This window comes from Pongo abelii, chromosome 4, assembly GCF_028885655.2.
Source record: "Pongo abelii isolate AG06213 chromosome 4, NHGRI_mPonAbe1-v2.0_pri, whole genome shotgun sequence".
In the NCBI taxonomy this organism is placed as follows: Eukaryota; Metazoa; Chordata; class Mammalia; order Primates; family Hominidae; genus Pongo; species Pongo abelii.
Window position 1 is genome coordinate 38172090 of NC_071989.2, and position 14789 is coordinate 38186878.

General features: G+C 42.6%; 1 long non-coding RNA gene across 4 annotated transcripts in view; it reads left to right on the forward strand.

Moving 5' to 3' along the window:
• The window catches only part of LOC134761386 (uncharacterized), a 67092-nt gene that overhangs the window by 28391 nt on the left and 23912 nt on the right, over positions 1-14789 (forward strand). Inside the window, exon 3 of one of the 4 annotated variants that reach the window (XR_010139942.1) lies at positions 4574-4699. The exons of the other annotated variants lie outside the window; for them this stretch is intronic. This is a non-coding gene — a long non-coding RNA (uncharacterized LOC134761386). The remainder of the gene's footprint in view (positions 1-4573; positions 4700-14789) is intronic. 4 annotated transcript variants of the gene reach the window in all.

Consider the following 14789-nt stretch of genomic DNA (forward strand, 5'->3'; position numbering starts at 1 on the left):
CTACGCATTAGAATCAGCAGGCAAGCGTTTCAAACATACCCACGCCCAGGTCTCACTCCAGAACCTGAGTCTCTGGGTGTGGGGCCCCAGTATGAACTTTGTGTAAAGAACTTTGTGATCTAATTTTAAAATGCAGAAAGGATTAAGAACCCTTGTTCCAGTGTGGAGGAGGAAATAGAGCCTTTCCTAAGAATTCTTAATTTGCTGACTGGACAACAGAGTTTGCTAATGCAAACCTAATGTCTTTCCTTGACCTGAGAATATAGTTCTCTCCAGGGGCATGTTAAAGTCTAAAGCAAACATTGTTTTTCTTACTCCAAATTTGCAAGTGATTCAAATATTCCCCGACTAATTTAGAAAGGAATATGGGGCTCAGAAACCCGACAGAAATAGGGAGGTTTTCCTTTTTTTCAAAAGTGACTTGGAGGACCATCAGGAGGGCTAGAGATCCCATCCTCTCGTGTCCTGCTCTACCCTCACTGAAATTTGAGAGTAAATTTGTTTTATATTAGCAATAATTAATGTCAGATCCTGGATCTAGTTGTTACAATAAGGCAGCTGTTTATAATAGAAACGGCTCAGGCTTTCTCATACAACCTGTTTTTTCAAAATCCTGCAAAGGTGTTTAAAGGATAACAGCTAAGGTTGTCACACCCACCCCCCACTCTTCTAGGGTTGTTCCTGATTCCCCCTCTTTCTCTGTCTTTGGAGGGGAAGGTGGGGGGCTTGGGGAGAGGTTGCTGTGGGGTGTGCTGGAACTGCTGCTCAGGCTGGTTTGGGACAGCACCTCTTCCCTCAGTGACTTCACACTAGTAGCCTGAAGTTGGCTGTGGTGGGAGTATTGACAGCACGGAAATCAGCAAATGCTACTAATTCAGGATTTTTTTTTCCTCCTCGGAGAACATGTTATTAAATGTTTACCACCATACCACATGTCACAGGTACTCTCTGGGGAGTTCCCAAATAAAAGATACGAGTGTTTTCACCGGGGATTATATTTAAAATTTTTCTCCAAAGAAGATTCTGGATGCCTGTGGTATTAACACCACACTTTCATAAGGTATCTAAAAGCCAGTTCAAACGTTTCATACTTAAACATCGAGATTCCTATCTCCCCCCAGCTCCAAATATGTTCCTTCCATAGTCTTTACCAGATCAGTAAATGGGAACTTCATTATTCCACTTATTCCAGTGAAAAATCTTGGCGTCATCTTTCACTCACACTCCACATGCTGTCCAGTAGCAAATCCTATTGACTTTGCCTTCAGAATACAGAACAACCAGGACTTTCAGCTCCACCATTGCCACCAGGTCCAAGCCACTGTCATCCCTCATCTGGATGATTGCAACGGCCTCCCGACTGGTCTCCCTGTTTCTATTCTTGTCCCTACAAGTCTGTCTGCCACAGAAAGCAGTGAGAATCATCTTCTAAGCATGTGTGTCCTATTACGTTGCTCAGAACCCTCCAATGCCTTCCCATCTCACTCAGAGTAGAAGCAAGGCTTTGCCAGGCCCTGGTGATCTTTCTACCTCCTTCTACTCTCCCCACTTGTTGTCTCTCTCTCTTACTCTCTCCCTTTCTCCTTCCACCCCCTTGGACATACTAGTTAATTTGCTTATATTTTTGCTTTTACCACTCCTAGAACGTAAGCTCCAAGTGAGCAGGGCTTTGCTTTGTTTGCTGCTATATCTTCAATGCCTAGAAGAATGCTTGGCATATAGTAGGCAATACTTATCGAATGAATAAATGTTTATGAGGGTGTATGCACAGTGAGTGTGCATGTGTGTGCATCAAGCCATATGAAATTGACAGTATGTGACCACTTTTGACAGTTTTTATTACCAGACAGGATGGAACCTCAACCATCATTTAGTTCAACTCTTCATTTTACAGATGAGCCCCTTGAGACCATGAAAAGGCAGATGACTTGCTTTAGGGACAGTTAGTGATGGGATCATGTTTTCTTTTTATAAGCAAAATGTTTTTGCAAGCAGAACACCCAGGTAATATCAGTGATGTTTGGGATATTGGTCCTTCCTGTTATGGTTTTTGTCTTCATCTCTGGGCGGAAATGCTTTCAAAGAGACTTTCCTCCCCTTTGGGCAGGATAATGCTTTCTGGAGCACTCAGAGAAGGCTCAGAGATGCTCCTGCATCACCATCAATAGGGTGTCCTTCTGCACCAGTTGAGTCAGGGCCAGGAAGCACCTTCTGCTTACTGCTTTGGGCCTTTGGCCAGGAAGCTTGCAGCTCAGTGCCTGATTAGTTATCAAGTAAAGCATTTTACTTTCTTGAGTGTTTCTTTGGGGGGCCAAGTCAGCTCCTCTGCAAGCACTTTATATTGAGCCTTTTCATTTAAAAATCAGTTTTCCCTCAGCCACTTTCTTCTGAATGTGTTGTTCACTGCTATCTGCTTTTTGTTGTTGTGTGTTCACATCTTATTAAATACCCTAATAGTATGCTGGTGTGGTCTTGGGAGGGAGAGGAGACATATACTTGCCATCAACCTAGACTCTCTCCCATGGTTTCTTCTCCCTCTGTTTATTCCCAATTTTTTTTTTTCCTTGTATAACCAGCTCTTGAATTCCGGATACATCAAAATTCCTGTGGGAAAAACACCACCTCCAACTCAGTACATCAATGACAAAATGCATCATTTCTACTTACCCCCTTCTTCCTTCTGAGTTCTCAGTCTCAGTGAGTGGCAGAAAAACAAGGAGTCATTCTTAACTTCTCTTACTTCTTTACTCTCCTATTGAGTTCTCTCCAAGTTCTGTTGATTCTTTCAAATGCCTCTTTTATCTGTCCCTTCCTCTTCATTCTCACTGTGTAGTTTAGTTCTGTATTATTACTCATCTATACAATTGCACTAATTTCTTTCCTAATTTCTTTGCTTCTCCTCTCAACCAATCTCTTCTAACCCGTTCTCCATACTTTGCCACAGTGCCTTTCCTGACACTAGTATTTGAACTCCATGAGGGCAGGAACTTTGTCTTTGTTCACCAATATATCTCCAAGTCCTAAAACAGTGCTTTGCTCTTAGTAGGTATATTAATCTGTTCTCACAGTGCTAATAAAGACATAACCCAAGACTGGGTAATATATAAAGGAAAGAGGTTTAATTGACTCACAATTCCACATGGCTGGGGAGGCCTCACAGTCATGGTGGAAGGTGAATGAGGAGCAAAGTCATGACTTACATGGAGGCAGGCAAGAGAGCTTGTGCAGGGGAACTCCCATTTATAAAGCCATCAAATCTTGTGAGATTTATTCACTACTACGAGAAAAGTATGGGGGGAAACTGCCCCCATGATTCAATTATCTCTACCTGGCCCCACCCTTGACACATGAGGATTATTACAATTCAAGATGAGATTTGGGTGGTGACACAGCCAAACCATATCAGTAGGCCCTCAATAAATATTTGTTGACTAAATAGATGACCAAATAAATCTGACCCTGTCACTTTCTTACTTGGGAACTTTCAATGCTTTTACTCCCCCTCCCTCATCACATGCATGATAAAAGCTGAACTCTTTATCATGACATGATCTAGCACTGGTCAACCCTCATTTTCTACCTCTTCCCAGCTCACCTGATCTATTTTCTTTTCTTATTAATACTGATTAGCACTGAATAACTTGTTCACAGACAGCACTATAATTTCTCAGGACTGCAAGCCTTTGCACATGTGAGAGCCCCTCTGCCTGGGATACCTTCCTGTTCTTTTGCCTGACAAGTTACTATTCATTTTTAAAATTTTATCACAAGAGTTACTTTCCTGAAAGAGGTTCTTCTGGACACTCGAGGCAACCTTAGGCTTTCCTTTCTTTATGATCTTATTACACATTTTGTACCTCCTTAAGTACTTTTATCATAAGTACTTTCATCAATCTCTGGTTTCACTCTACTTTTCAGTATGCAAGAAGATTATACTTTTTTGCCTCTTTGAAATTATGTATAGCCATGTGGCTCTATCTGGCCAGCAAAATATGAGTGGAGTTGTTGTGCTGAAGCATACTTATAAGTGGGAGTGCAATTCTCCATCTCTTCTGCCATCTTCCAAGATAATCGGCTACATTCTATGTAATGGAGTCTCTGTTAGCCTGTGTCTCCAAATATGGATGAAGTTGAGCAGAATCACCAACCTGTGAATGATGCACATATAATATGAGCAAGAAACAAATCTTTATTGTTTTAAGCTTTTGAGATGTTGAGATTGTTTATTACTGCGGTATAACGCAATCTATCCTGACAAACATACTTCCACATAGTCATTACCCTATCGATTAATAATAGCAGTTTACCATTTCTTTGAGGTCACTTAAAAGGTTTGTTAGTACAATGCTAGAAAAATATTTTCGAATACCTGTGATGTGCCTGGCACTGTACTAAGGATTTTATTCATGTTATTTAATCCTCAACAACAAATAGGCATGATTCCCATTTTACTGACAGAGAAAGAAGCTCAGAGGTGTTGAGGTGACTTTCTCAATGTCACACCGCTGGTGAGAAACAGAATCAGCCACCAACCAAGTAGTTCTGATTCTTCAGCTCACACTCATTCCACTAGATGCTGCCCTGGGAGTAACAGATGAAGTATGTGCTGTCTGTGAGGAGGTTCCCATCCATGCAGACATTCCTGTCCTGAACCTTGTACTGGACAACTAAACAAGCATCAAACAAATCCAAGTGTCAAGTAAGTGAATAAAACCAATTGGAAACATTTTTAGGATCTAATGGGAAATGGAGAATCCTTTGGATAACTTTTCAGTTCTTAAGGAAAAGCCAATCACATCCTGTGTGTTCAATGAGAATCCCATCTGCAGCCCAGTACAGAAGCCAGTTTCAGAGCATTGCCTGTTTGGCCTTGTTCTGGTTGGTGTGGCTGACTTCTGGAGCCATTTCCTTGGCGGCATTTCTGAACATGTACTAATGATCAATGACAAGGTATGGTCACACAGTCCAGCCTCTAGCCCTGGTATGGCATTCTCAGAACGTATTTCCTCAAGAGTGTGTCAGCTAGGTCCTCAGGCAGCTGTTAGATGATGGATTGAAGTAGACTGACAGTGGAATGAAGACATACTCCAAGCCTCATGGAACTGTAGCTTTGAGCACCGTGACCCATTGAAGGAAAAACCTCCATTAAGGGGCTGGTACTCAGGCCAGAGAGTGCTTCCAAGAAGGAGGGAATAGCAGCCTGAGAGACAAAGGGGCTGAATGCCACTAACTGCCCCATGGAGGGTTTTCCCATGTGTGGAGGGAGTAAATTTTGAGAGAGTGTCTCAAGGGATTGCTTCCTGGTTGATGTGACCATCAGAGTTGGGCTTGGCCCTAGAAAATTCTCATTTCCTTTTAACTGTTATTCTTGCCCCTCCATTGACTTTTATTTGCATTATTTGTACATTCTTTCTACTCTGAACTTTAATAGTGTATAACATGCATTTGGTATTTTTCTTTTTTTATTTATTTATTTTTTTTATTTTTATTTATTTTTTCTTTTTATTATTATTATTATTATTATTATTATTATTATTATACTTTAGGCTCTATGGTACATGTGCGCAACGTGCAGGTAAGTTACATATGTATACATGTGTCATGCTGGTGCGCTGCACCCACCAACTCGTCATCTAGCATTAGGTATATCTCCCAGTGCTATCCCTCCCCCCTCCCCCCACCCCACAACAGTCCCCGAAGTGTGATGTTCCCCTTCCTGTGTCCATGTGTTCTCATTGTTCAATTCCCACCTATGAGTGAGAATATGTGGTGTTTGGTTTTTTGTTCTTGCGATAGTTTACTGAGAATGATGATTTCCAATTTCATCCATGTCCCTACAAAGGACGTGAACTCATCATTTTTTATGGCTGCATAGTATTCCATGGTGTATATGTGCCACATTTTCTTAATCCAGTCTATCATTGTTGGACATTTGGGTTGGTTCCAAGTCTTTGCTATTGTGAATAATGCGGCAATAAACATACATGTGCATGTGTCTTTATAGCAGCATGATTTATAGTCCTTTGGGTATATACCCCGTAATGGGATGGCTGGGTCAAATGGAATTTCTAGTTCTAGATCCCTGAGGAATCGCCACACTGACTTCCACAAGGGTTGAACTAGTTTACAGTCCCACCAACAGTGTAAAAGTGTTCCTATTTCTCCACATCCTCTCCAGCACCTGTTGTTTCCTGACTTTTTAATGATTGCCATTCTAACTGGTGTGAGATGGTATCTCATTGTGGTTTTGATTTGCATTTCTCTGATGGCCAGTGATGGTGAGCATTTTTTCATGTGTTTTTTGGCTGCATAAATGTCTTCTTTTGAGAAGTGTCTGTTCATGTCCTTCGCCCACTTTTTGATGGGGTTGTTTGTTTTTTTCTTGTAAATTTGTTGGAGTTCATTGTAGATTCTGGATATTAGCCCTTTGTCAGATGAGTAGGTTGCGAAAATTTTCTCCCATTTTGTAGGCTGCCTGTTCACTCTGATGGTAGTTTCCTTTGCTGTGCAGAAGCTCTTTAGTTTAATTAGATCCCATTTGTCAATTTTGGCTTTTGTTGCCATTGCTTTTGGTGTTTTAGACATGAAGTCCTTGCCCATGCCTATGTTCTGAATGGTATTGCCTAGGTTTTCTTCTAGGGTTTTTATGGTTTTAGGTCTAACATTTAAGTCTTTAATCCATCTTGAATTGATTTTTGTATAAGGTGTAAGGAAGGGATCCAGTTTCAGCTTTCTACATATGGCTAGCCAGTTTTCCCAGCACCATTTATTAAATAGGGAATCCTTTCCCCATTTCTTGTTTTTGTCAGGTTTGTCAAAGATCAGATAGTTGTAGATATGTGGCATTATTTCTGACGGCTCTGTTCTGTTCCATTGATCTATATCTCTGTTTTGGTACCAGTACCATGCTGTTTTGGTTACTGTAGCCTTGTAGTATAGTTTGAAGTCAGGTAGCGTGATGCCTCCAGCTTTGTTCTTTTGGCTTAAGATTGACTTGGCGATGCGGGCTCTTTTTTGGTTCCATATGAACTTTAAAGTAGTTTTTTCCAATTCTGTGAAGAAAGTCATTGGTAACTTGATGGGGATGGCATTGAATCTGTAAATTACCTTGGGAAGGATGGCCATTTTCATGATATTGATTCTTCCTACCCATGAGCATGGAATGTTCTTCCATTTGTTTGTATCCTCTTTTATTTCCTTGAGCAGTGGTTTGTAGTTCTCCTTGAAGAGGTCCTTCACATCCCTTGTAAGTTGGATTCCTAGGTATTTTATTCTCTTTGAAGCAATTGTGAATGGGAGTTCACTCATGATTTGGCTCTCTGTTTGTCTGTTATTGATGTATAAGAATGCTTGTGATTTTTGTACATTGATTTTGTATCCTGAGACTTTGCTGAAGTTGCTTATCAGCTTAAGGAGATTTTGGGCTGAGACAATGGGGTTTTCTAGATATACTATCATGTCATCTGCAAACAGGGACAATTTGACTTCCTCTTTTCCTGATTGAATACCCTTGATTTCCTTCTCTTGCCTAATTGCCCTGGCCAGAACTTCCAACACTATGTTGAATAGGAGTGGTGAGAGAGGGCATCCCTGTCTTGTGCCAGTTTTCAAAGGGAATGCTTCCAGTTTTTGCCCATTCAGTATGATATTGGCTGTGGGTTTGTCATAAATAGCTCTTATTATTTTGAGATACGTCCCATCAATACCTAATTTATTGAGAGTTTTTAGCATGAAGGGTTGTTGAATTTTGTCAAAGGCCTTTTCTGCATCTATTGAGATAATCATGTGGTTTTTGACTTTGGTTCTGTTTATATGCTGGATTACATTTATTGATTTGCGTATATTGAACCAGCCTTGCATCCCAGGGATGAAGCCCACTTGATCATGGTGGATAAGCTTTTTGATGTGCTGCTGGATTCTGTTTGCCAGTATTTTATTGAGGATTTTTGTATCAATGTTCATCAAGGATATTGGTCTAAAATTCTCTTTTTTTGTTGTGTCTCTGCCAGACTTTGGTATCAGGATGATGCTGGCCTCATAAAATGAGTTAGGGAGGATTCCCTCTTTTTCTATTGATTGGAATAGTTTCAGAAGGAATGGTACCAGCTCCTCCTTGTACCTCTGGTAGAATTCGGCTGTGAACCCATCTGGTCCTGGAGTTTTTTTGGTTGGTAAGCTATTGATTATTGCCACAATTTCAGCTCCTGTTATTGGTCTATTCAGAGATTCAACTTCTTCCTGGTTTAGTCTTGGGAGGGTGTATGTGTTGAGGAATTTATCCATTTCTTCTAGATTTTCTAGTTTATTTGCGTAGAGGTGTTTGTAATATTCTCTGATGGTAGTTTGTATTTCTGTGGGATCGGTGGTGATATCCCCTTTATCATTTTTTATTGCATCTATTTGATTCTTCTCTCTTTTTTTCTTTATTAATCTTGCTAGCAGTCTATCAATTTTGTTGATCCTTTCAAAAAACCAGCTCCTGGATTCATTTATTTTTTGAAGGGTTTTTCGTGTCTCTATTTCCTTCAGTTCTGCTCTGATTTTAGTTATTTCTTGCCTTCTGCTAGCTTTTGAATGTGTTTGCTCTTGCTTTTCTAGTTCTTTTAATTGTGATGTTAGGGTGTCAATTTTGGATCTTTCCTGCTTTCTCTTGTGGGCATTTAGTGCTATAAATTTCCCTCTACACACTGCTTTGAATGCATCCCAGAGATTCTGGTATGTTGTGTCTTGGTTCTCGTTGGTTTCAAAGAACATCTTTATTTCTGCCTTCATTTCATTATGTACCCAGTAGTCATTCAGGAGCAGGTTGTTCAGTTTCCATGTAGTTGAGCGGTTTTGAGTGAGATTCTTAATCCTGAGTTCTAGCTTGATTGCACTGTGATCTGAGAGATAGTTTGTTATAATTTCTGTTCTTTTACATTTATTAAGGAGAGCTTTACTTCCAAGTATATGGTCAATTTTGGAATAGGTGTGGTGTGGTGCTGAAAAAAATGTATATTCTGTTGATTTGGGGTGGAGAGTTCTGTAGATGTCTATTAGGTCTGCTTGGTGCAGAGCTGAGTTCAATTCCTGGGTATCCTTGTTGATTTTCTGTTTCGTTGATCTGTCTAATGTTGACAGTGGGGTGTTAAAGTCTCCCATTATTAATGTGTGGGAGTCTAAGTCTCTTTGTAGGTCACTCAGGACTTGCTTTATGAATCTGGGTGCTCCTGTATTGGGTGCATATATATTTAGGATAGTTAGCTCTTCTTGTTGAATTAAACCCTTTACCATTATGTAATGGGCTTCTTTGTCTCTTTTGATCTTTGTTGGTTTAAAGTCTGTTTTATCAGAGACTAGGATTGCAACCCCTGCCTTTTTTTGTTTTCCATTTGCTTGGTAGATCTTCCTCCATCCTTTTATTTTGAGCCTATGTGTGTCTCTGCACGTGAGATGGGTTTCCTGAATACAGCACACTGATGGGTCTTGAGTCTTTATCCAATTTGCCAGTCTGTGTCTTTTAATTGGAGCATTTAGTCCATTTACATTTAAAGTTAATATTGTTATGTGTGAATCTGATCCTGTCATTATGATGTTAGCTGGTTATTTTGCTCGTTAGTTGATGCAGTCTCTTCCTAGTCTCGATGGTCTTTACATTTCGGTATGATTTTGCAGTGGCTGGTACCGGTTGTGCCTTTCCATGTTTAGCGCTTCCTTCAGGAGCTCTTTTAGGGCAGGCCTGGTGGTGACAAAATCTCTCAGCATTTGCTTGTCTGTAAAGTATTTTATTTCTCCTTCACTTATGAAGCTTAGTTTGGCAGGATATGAAATTCTGGGTTGAAAATTCTTTTCTTTAAGAATGTTGAATATTGGCCCCCACTCTCTTCTGGCTTGTAGGGTTTCTGCCGAGAGATCCGCTGTTAGTCTGATGGGCTTCCCTTTGATGGTAACCCGACCTTTCTCTCTTGCTGCCCTTAACATTTTTTCCTTCATTTCAACTTTGGTGAATCTGACAATTATGTGTCTTGGAGTTGCTCTTCTCGAGGAGTATCTTTGTGGCGTTCTCTGTATTTCCTGAATCTGAATGTTGGCCTGCCTTGCTAGATTGGGGAAGTTCTCCTGGATAATATCCTGCAGAGTGTTTTCCAACTTGTTTCCATTCTCCCCGTCACTTTCAGGTACACCAATCAGACGTAGATTTGGTCTTTTCACATAGTCCCACATTTCTTGGAGGCTTTGCTCGTTTCTTTTTATTCTTTTTTCTCTAAACTTCCCTTCTCGCTTCATTTCATTCATTTCATCTTCCAGGGCTGATACCCTTTCTTCCATTTGATCGCATCGGCTCCTGAGGCTTCTGCATTCTTCACGTAGTTCTCGAGCCTTGGTTTTCAGCTCCATCAGCTCCTTTAAGCACTTCTCTGTATTGGTTATTCTAGTTATACATTCTTCTAAATTTTTTTCAAAGTTTTCAACTTCTTTGCCTTTGGTTTGAATATCCTCCCGTAGCTCGGAGTAATTTGATCGTCTGAAGCCTTCTTCTCTCAGCTCGTCAAAGTCATTCTCCGTCCAGCTTTGTTCCGTTGCTGGTGAGGAACTGCGTTCCTTTGGAGGAGGAGAGGTACTCTGCTTTTTAGAGTTTCCAGTTTTTCTGCTCTGTTTTTTCCCCATCTTTGTGGTTTTATCTACTTTTGGTCTTTGATGATGGTGATGTACAGATGGGTTTTTGGTGTGGATGTCCTTTCTGTTAGTTTTCCTTCTAACAGACAGGACCCTCAGCTGCAGGTCTGTTGGAGTACCTGGCCGGCCGTGTGAGGTATCAGTCTGCCCCTGCTGGGGGGTGCCTCCCAGTTAGGCTGCACGGGGGTCAGGGGTCAGGGACCCACTTGAGGAGGTAGTCAGCCCGTTCTCAGATCTCCAGTTGCGTGCTGGGAGAACCACTGCTCTCCTCAAAGCTGTCAGACAGGGACATTTAAGTCTGCAGAGGTTACTGCTGTCTTTTTGTTTGTCTGTGCCCTGCCCCCAGAGGTGGAGCCTACAGAGGCAGGCAGGCCTCCTTGGGCTGTGGTGGGCTCCACCCAGTTCAAGCTTCCCGGCTGCTTTGTTTACCTAAGGGAGCCTGGGCAATGGCGGGCGCCCCTCCCCCAGCCTCGCTGCCGACTTGCTGTTTGATCTCAGACTGCTGTGCTAGCAATCAGCGAGACTCCGTGGGCGTAGGACCCTCTGAGCCAGGTGCGGGCTATACTCTCCTGAGGCACCGTTTCCTAAGCCCGTCGGAAAAGCACAGTATTCGGGTGGGAGTGGCCCGATTTTCCAGGTGCCGTCTGTCACCCCTGGAAAGGGAACTCCGTGACCCCTTGCGCTTCCCGAGTGAGGCAATGCCTCGCCCCTGCTTCGGCTGGCGCACGGTGCACTCACCCACTGACCTGTGCCCACTGTCTGGCACTCCCTAGTGAGATGAACACGGTACCTCAGATGGAAATGCAGAAATCACCCGTCTCCTGCGTCGCTCGCGCTGGGAGCTGTAGACCGGAGCTGTTCCTATTCGGCCATCTTGGCTCCTCCTTCGGTATTTTTCATATATTATTATATTTAATATAATACATATACATATTTGGGGAATTCGAGTGTCATTTGCACAAGCAGTTTATATGTTTTTTGAAGACAGAGTGGGGCTTATATACCTTGGGCAGGCATCTAGTGTGGAGCTTCACACATTTCTAGCTCTGTTGTCTGACCCAGTTTGTGCCACTTCTTTGGTGAAACAGCTGTTGATGACCAACAGCATCTTTGATCCTGAGGGTATTACGGAATCAGAATATGAATACAACAATCCTTTGCTTGTTTTTAGATCATTTAGATCCTGGTTTGAACAGCAAATTTTCTAAAGTTGTTTCCTGTGTTTTGGTAGAGTTCAGATAGCAAGAGTGTTTCAATTGTACAGGGATTTAATTTATAGAGGTGACTCAGTGACAACATGGAGGGGTCAATGCCATTGAAAGAAGAGTTTATTATTTTCAGTTTCCAGGAGGAGGGGACACACTCTGCCATGCAGAGCCACCTGGGGAAGCACCAGGGTCAGTCAGGAGGCAGAAAGCATGAGCACAGCCTTTATCATGGTTTCTGCAGGAAAGGCAGGCAAGGCAGAGTATTTAGGATTGGCTGGTTCTGAGCTATAATTTTGGTGGTCTCTAGTTATCTGGTACCTGGCCCTGGGGTGATTTAGGGCAGTGAAAGATTGGCTTGGTGTGTGAGAGTTGGATAAAGTAGATGAATGGGAATATGGGCTTTGGATTTCTTGGTTTGCACAAGAAACATGTGCTCAAAGGCAAGTTGTTTGGTATCTGTAGGAATTAGCTAATCCTGGGAGGGGCAGTCTCTCCCCCACCAGCAAGGTCCCCAAGATACCAAAGCATCACAAAATATAGATAATAAGAAACATGATTAATACAAAAACTTATTTCTATAGAGACTGGACTAGAAAATTCTAAGAGGCTTTTCACCTATACCAAGTCCTGGTTTACTCTTCCCAGCAATACTATGAGGTGGGTGTTATCCCCATTTTACAGACGAAGAAACTGAACCTCCTTGCCCAAGTCAGCCAGCTGGCAGCTGAGGGATTAGGGATTTAATCTCCAATTCCGCCACTGCACCTTGGGGTTTATTAAACTACACAGAGAAGATAGTTTGGCTCCATCTGCTGCTTGAGGCAGCATTGAAGTTAAGGCCCTTGAAATGTGAATGGCAGTAATTAGGTCTCTGAGTTTAGGACCAGGCTGAGCAAAGGAAAGGAAGTTCATGTCTGGGCTAGTGCTCACAGGCCCTACACTTCTTTTATTCAGCTGGGTGTCAGCAGGAAGGGTTGACTTTTTTTTCTTAAGCTAAACTTCCAATTTGGACATGCATCAAAATCCAAGGCGAGGCCTGAAACCTTGGGTGTCTGTGAATTTAACATGTTTGTAGCTGCTTGAGGCTGCTTGACAGGCCAATGTCAAGGTTATGGGGGTGGCCAGGCTGTACCCATTGACGTGTGCCTGTAGCTGGACACTCAAGCCAAACCCAGCGGAGAGTGGTGCCAGGAGTGGGGAGTCAGCTCCTGGCAAGGAGTGTGGTTGGCTTGAGAGGGGGTGAGCACAGTTTGATTCTGTGTTTCTTTCCTTCCCCGCATGGACAGTTCCCTCATCTTCCTGTGCATGGGTGATACACCAGAGACTTAAAACTTTGCTACCTATCTATTTTAGATTGCACTTTGAAAGCAGAATTGCTGAAAATATATTGTTGCTTCAATGACTGCCCAATGGCACCCTTCCATTCCAAGTAGGGTGCCTTTGAGTCATGTAACAAGGGCCAGCCAAGGGAGACTGCTCTTTAGGAGCAAGACCAGCCACACTGTCCGGAGGAAAGTAGATTTGAAGTGTGTGGGGACTCTGGAGCTAGACCATGGACCTTCTAATCTTAGCACCGCCACTTCCTGACTGTGACCTCGGGTAAATGACTTAATAAGAACTAACACTTGACAGCTTTGCAAACCCCTTTACATAGAACAACTTGTCTAGTCCTCAAAATCAACTCTAAGGAAGGTAGAGTATTGCCTCCATTTACTGAAAAAGAAACTGAGGCAGAGGAGATTACATAACATGCAAAAGCCAGACCCTAATAAATGGCAGAACCAGTATTCAGATTCCTTCCTACAGTCTGGCTTCTGCGTCCATGGCTTAACCACAACCACTACACTTTCCTATTGCACTTGAGCTTGCAGCATGTTCATTTCCTCATCTGAGAAATGCTTGTCATAATAACCCTTGCTGCATACGGTTGCTGAGGGTTGTATTGGGATAATGTGTAGAACGGGTTTGACACACACTAAGTACTCAATAAATGTTAGCTTTTATTATTCATTATAAGCTGGTGTGTCCTCCACTTTTTTGTATTGGTTGTTTTTCCTTGTGCTCCTTATCTGGGGCTATAGAAAGTGAGAGGAAACCGAGGGCTTATGTTCTTAGCTAAGTTTAGAAAAATAATATCCTGGAGCATATAGTAGCTGTACTAATGTCCAGTGTACCTTCTGACCTTGGTAAACCTCTGATGGGTTCTCTCCCTGTACAGTCTCACTAGCCACACTCCCCACTGAGCCTGAGGCCTTGCATCCGACAGGATAAATCAAGAGCTGTGAACATGCAGGAGCCCTGGTGGGACCTTGGGTGGCTAACCTGTGACAGCGCCCGGGCGCTGAGGAGGTGTCTTCTCTCAGGTGGGCTTATTGTTTGTGCTGTGTCTATTCCATTCCAGCCTGCCCCCACCTGCCAGTGCCACCGAAGCTTGGAGAGGCACGATGATGGTCCCCCAGGGAGGAGAAGGGCAGAAAACTTCCTCTGGGTGGATTCTGTGCAACCAAAGGAGGAAATGGGAATGGAGGCAATGAGCCTGGCTAATTTTCCAGGCTTGTTCTCGTAATCTAAGTGAACACTCTGCATCTCTTAGCCCATCCCTAACCCCCGACATTTTTCTCCCCTCAGTTACCCTAAAAGGGTGAAACAGATTTATGTGACCACAAAAAAAGAGTGTAAGGAAAGATTCTTGTCTATAAAAGTGATTAAAAGGTAATGAGAGGGTGAAAAGTCTCCATCCATGGGGACTTTAGAACCTTTAAAAAAATAGCTTTCCTTAGCTGGGCATGGTGGCGTGTGCCTGTGATCCCAGCTACTCAGGAGGTTGAGGCAGAAGAACTGCTTGAACACGGAAGGCAGAGGTTGCAATGAGTTGAGATTGCACCACTGCACTCCGGCCTGGGCGACAGAGTGAGACTGTCTCAA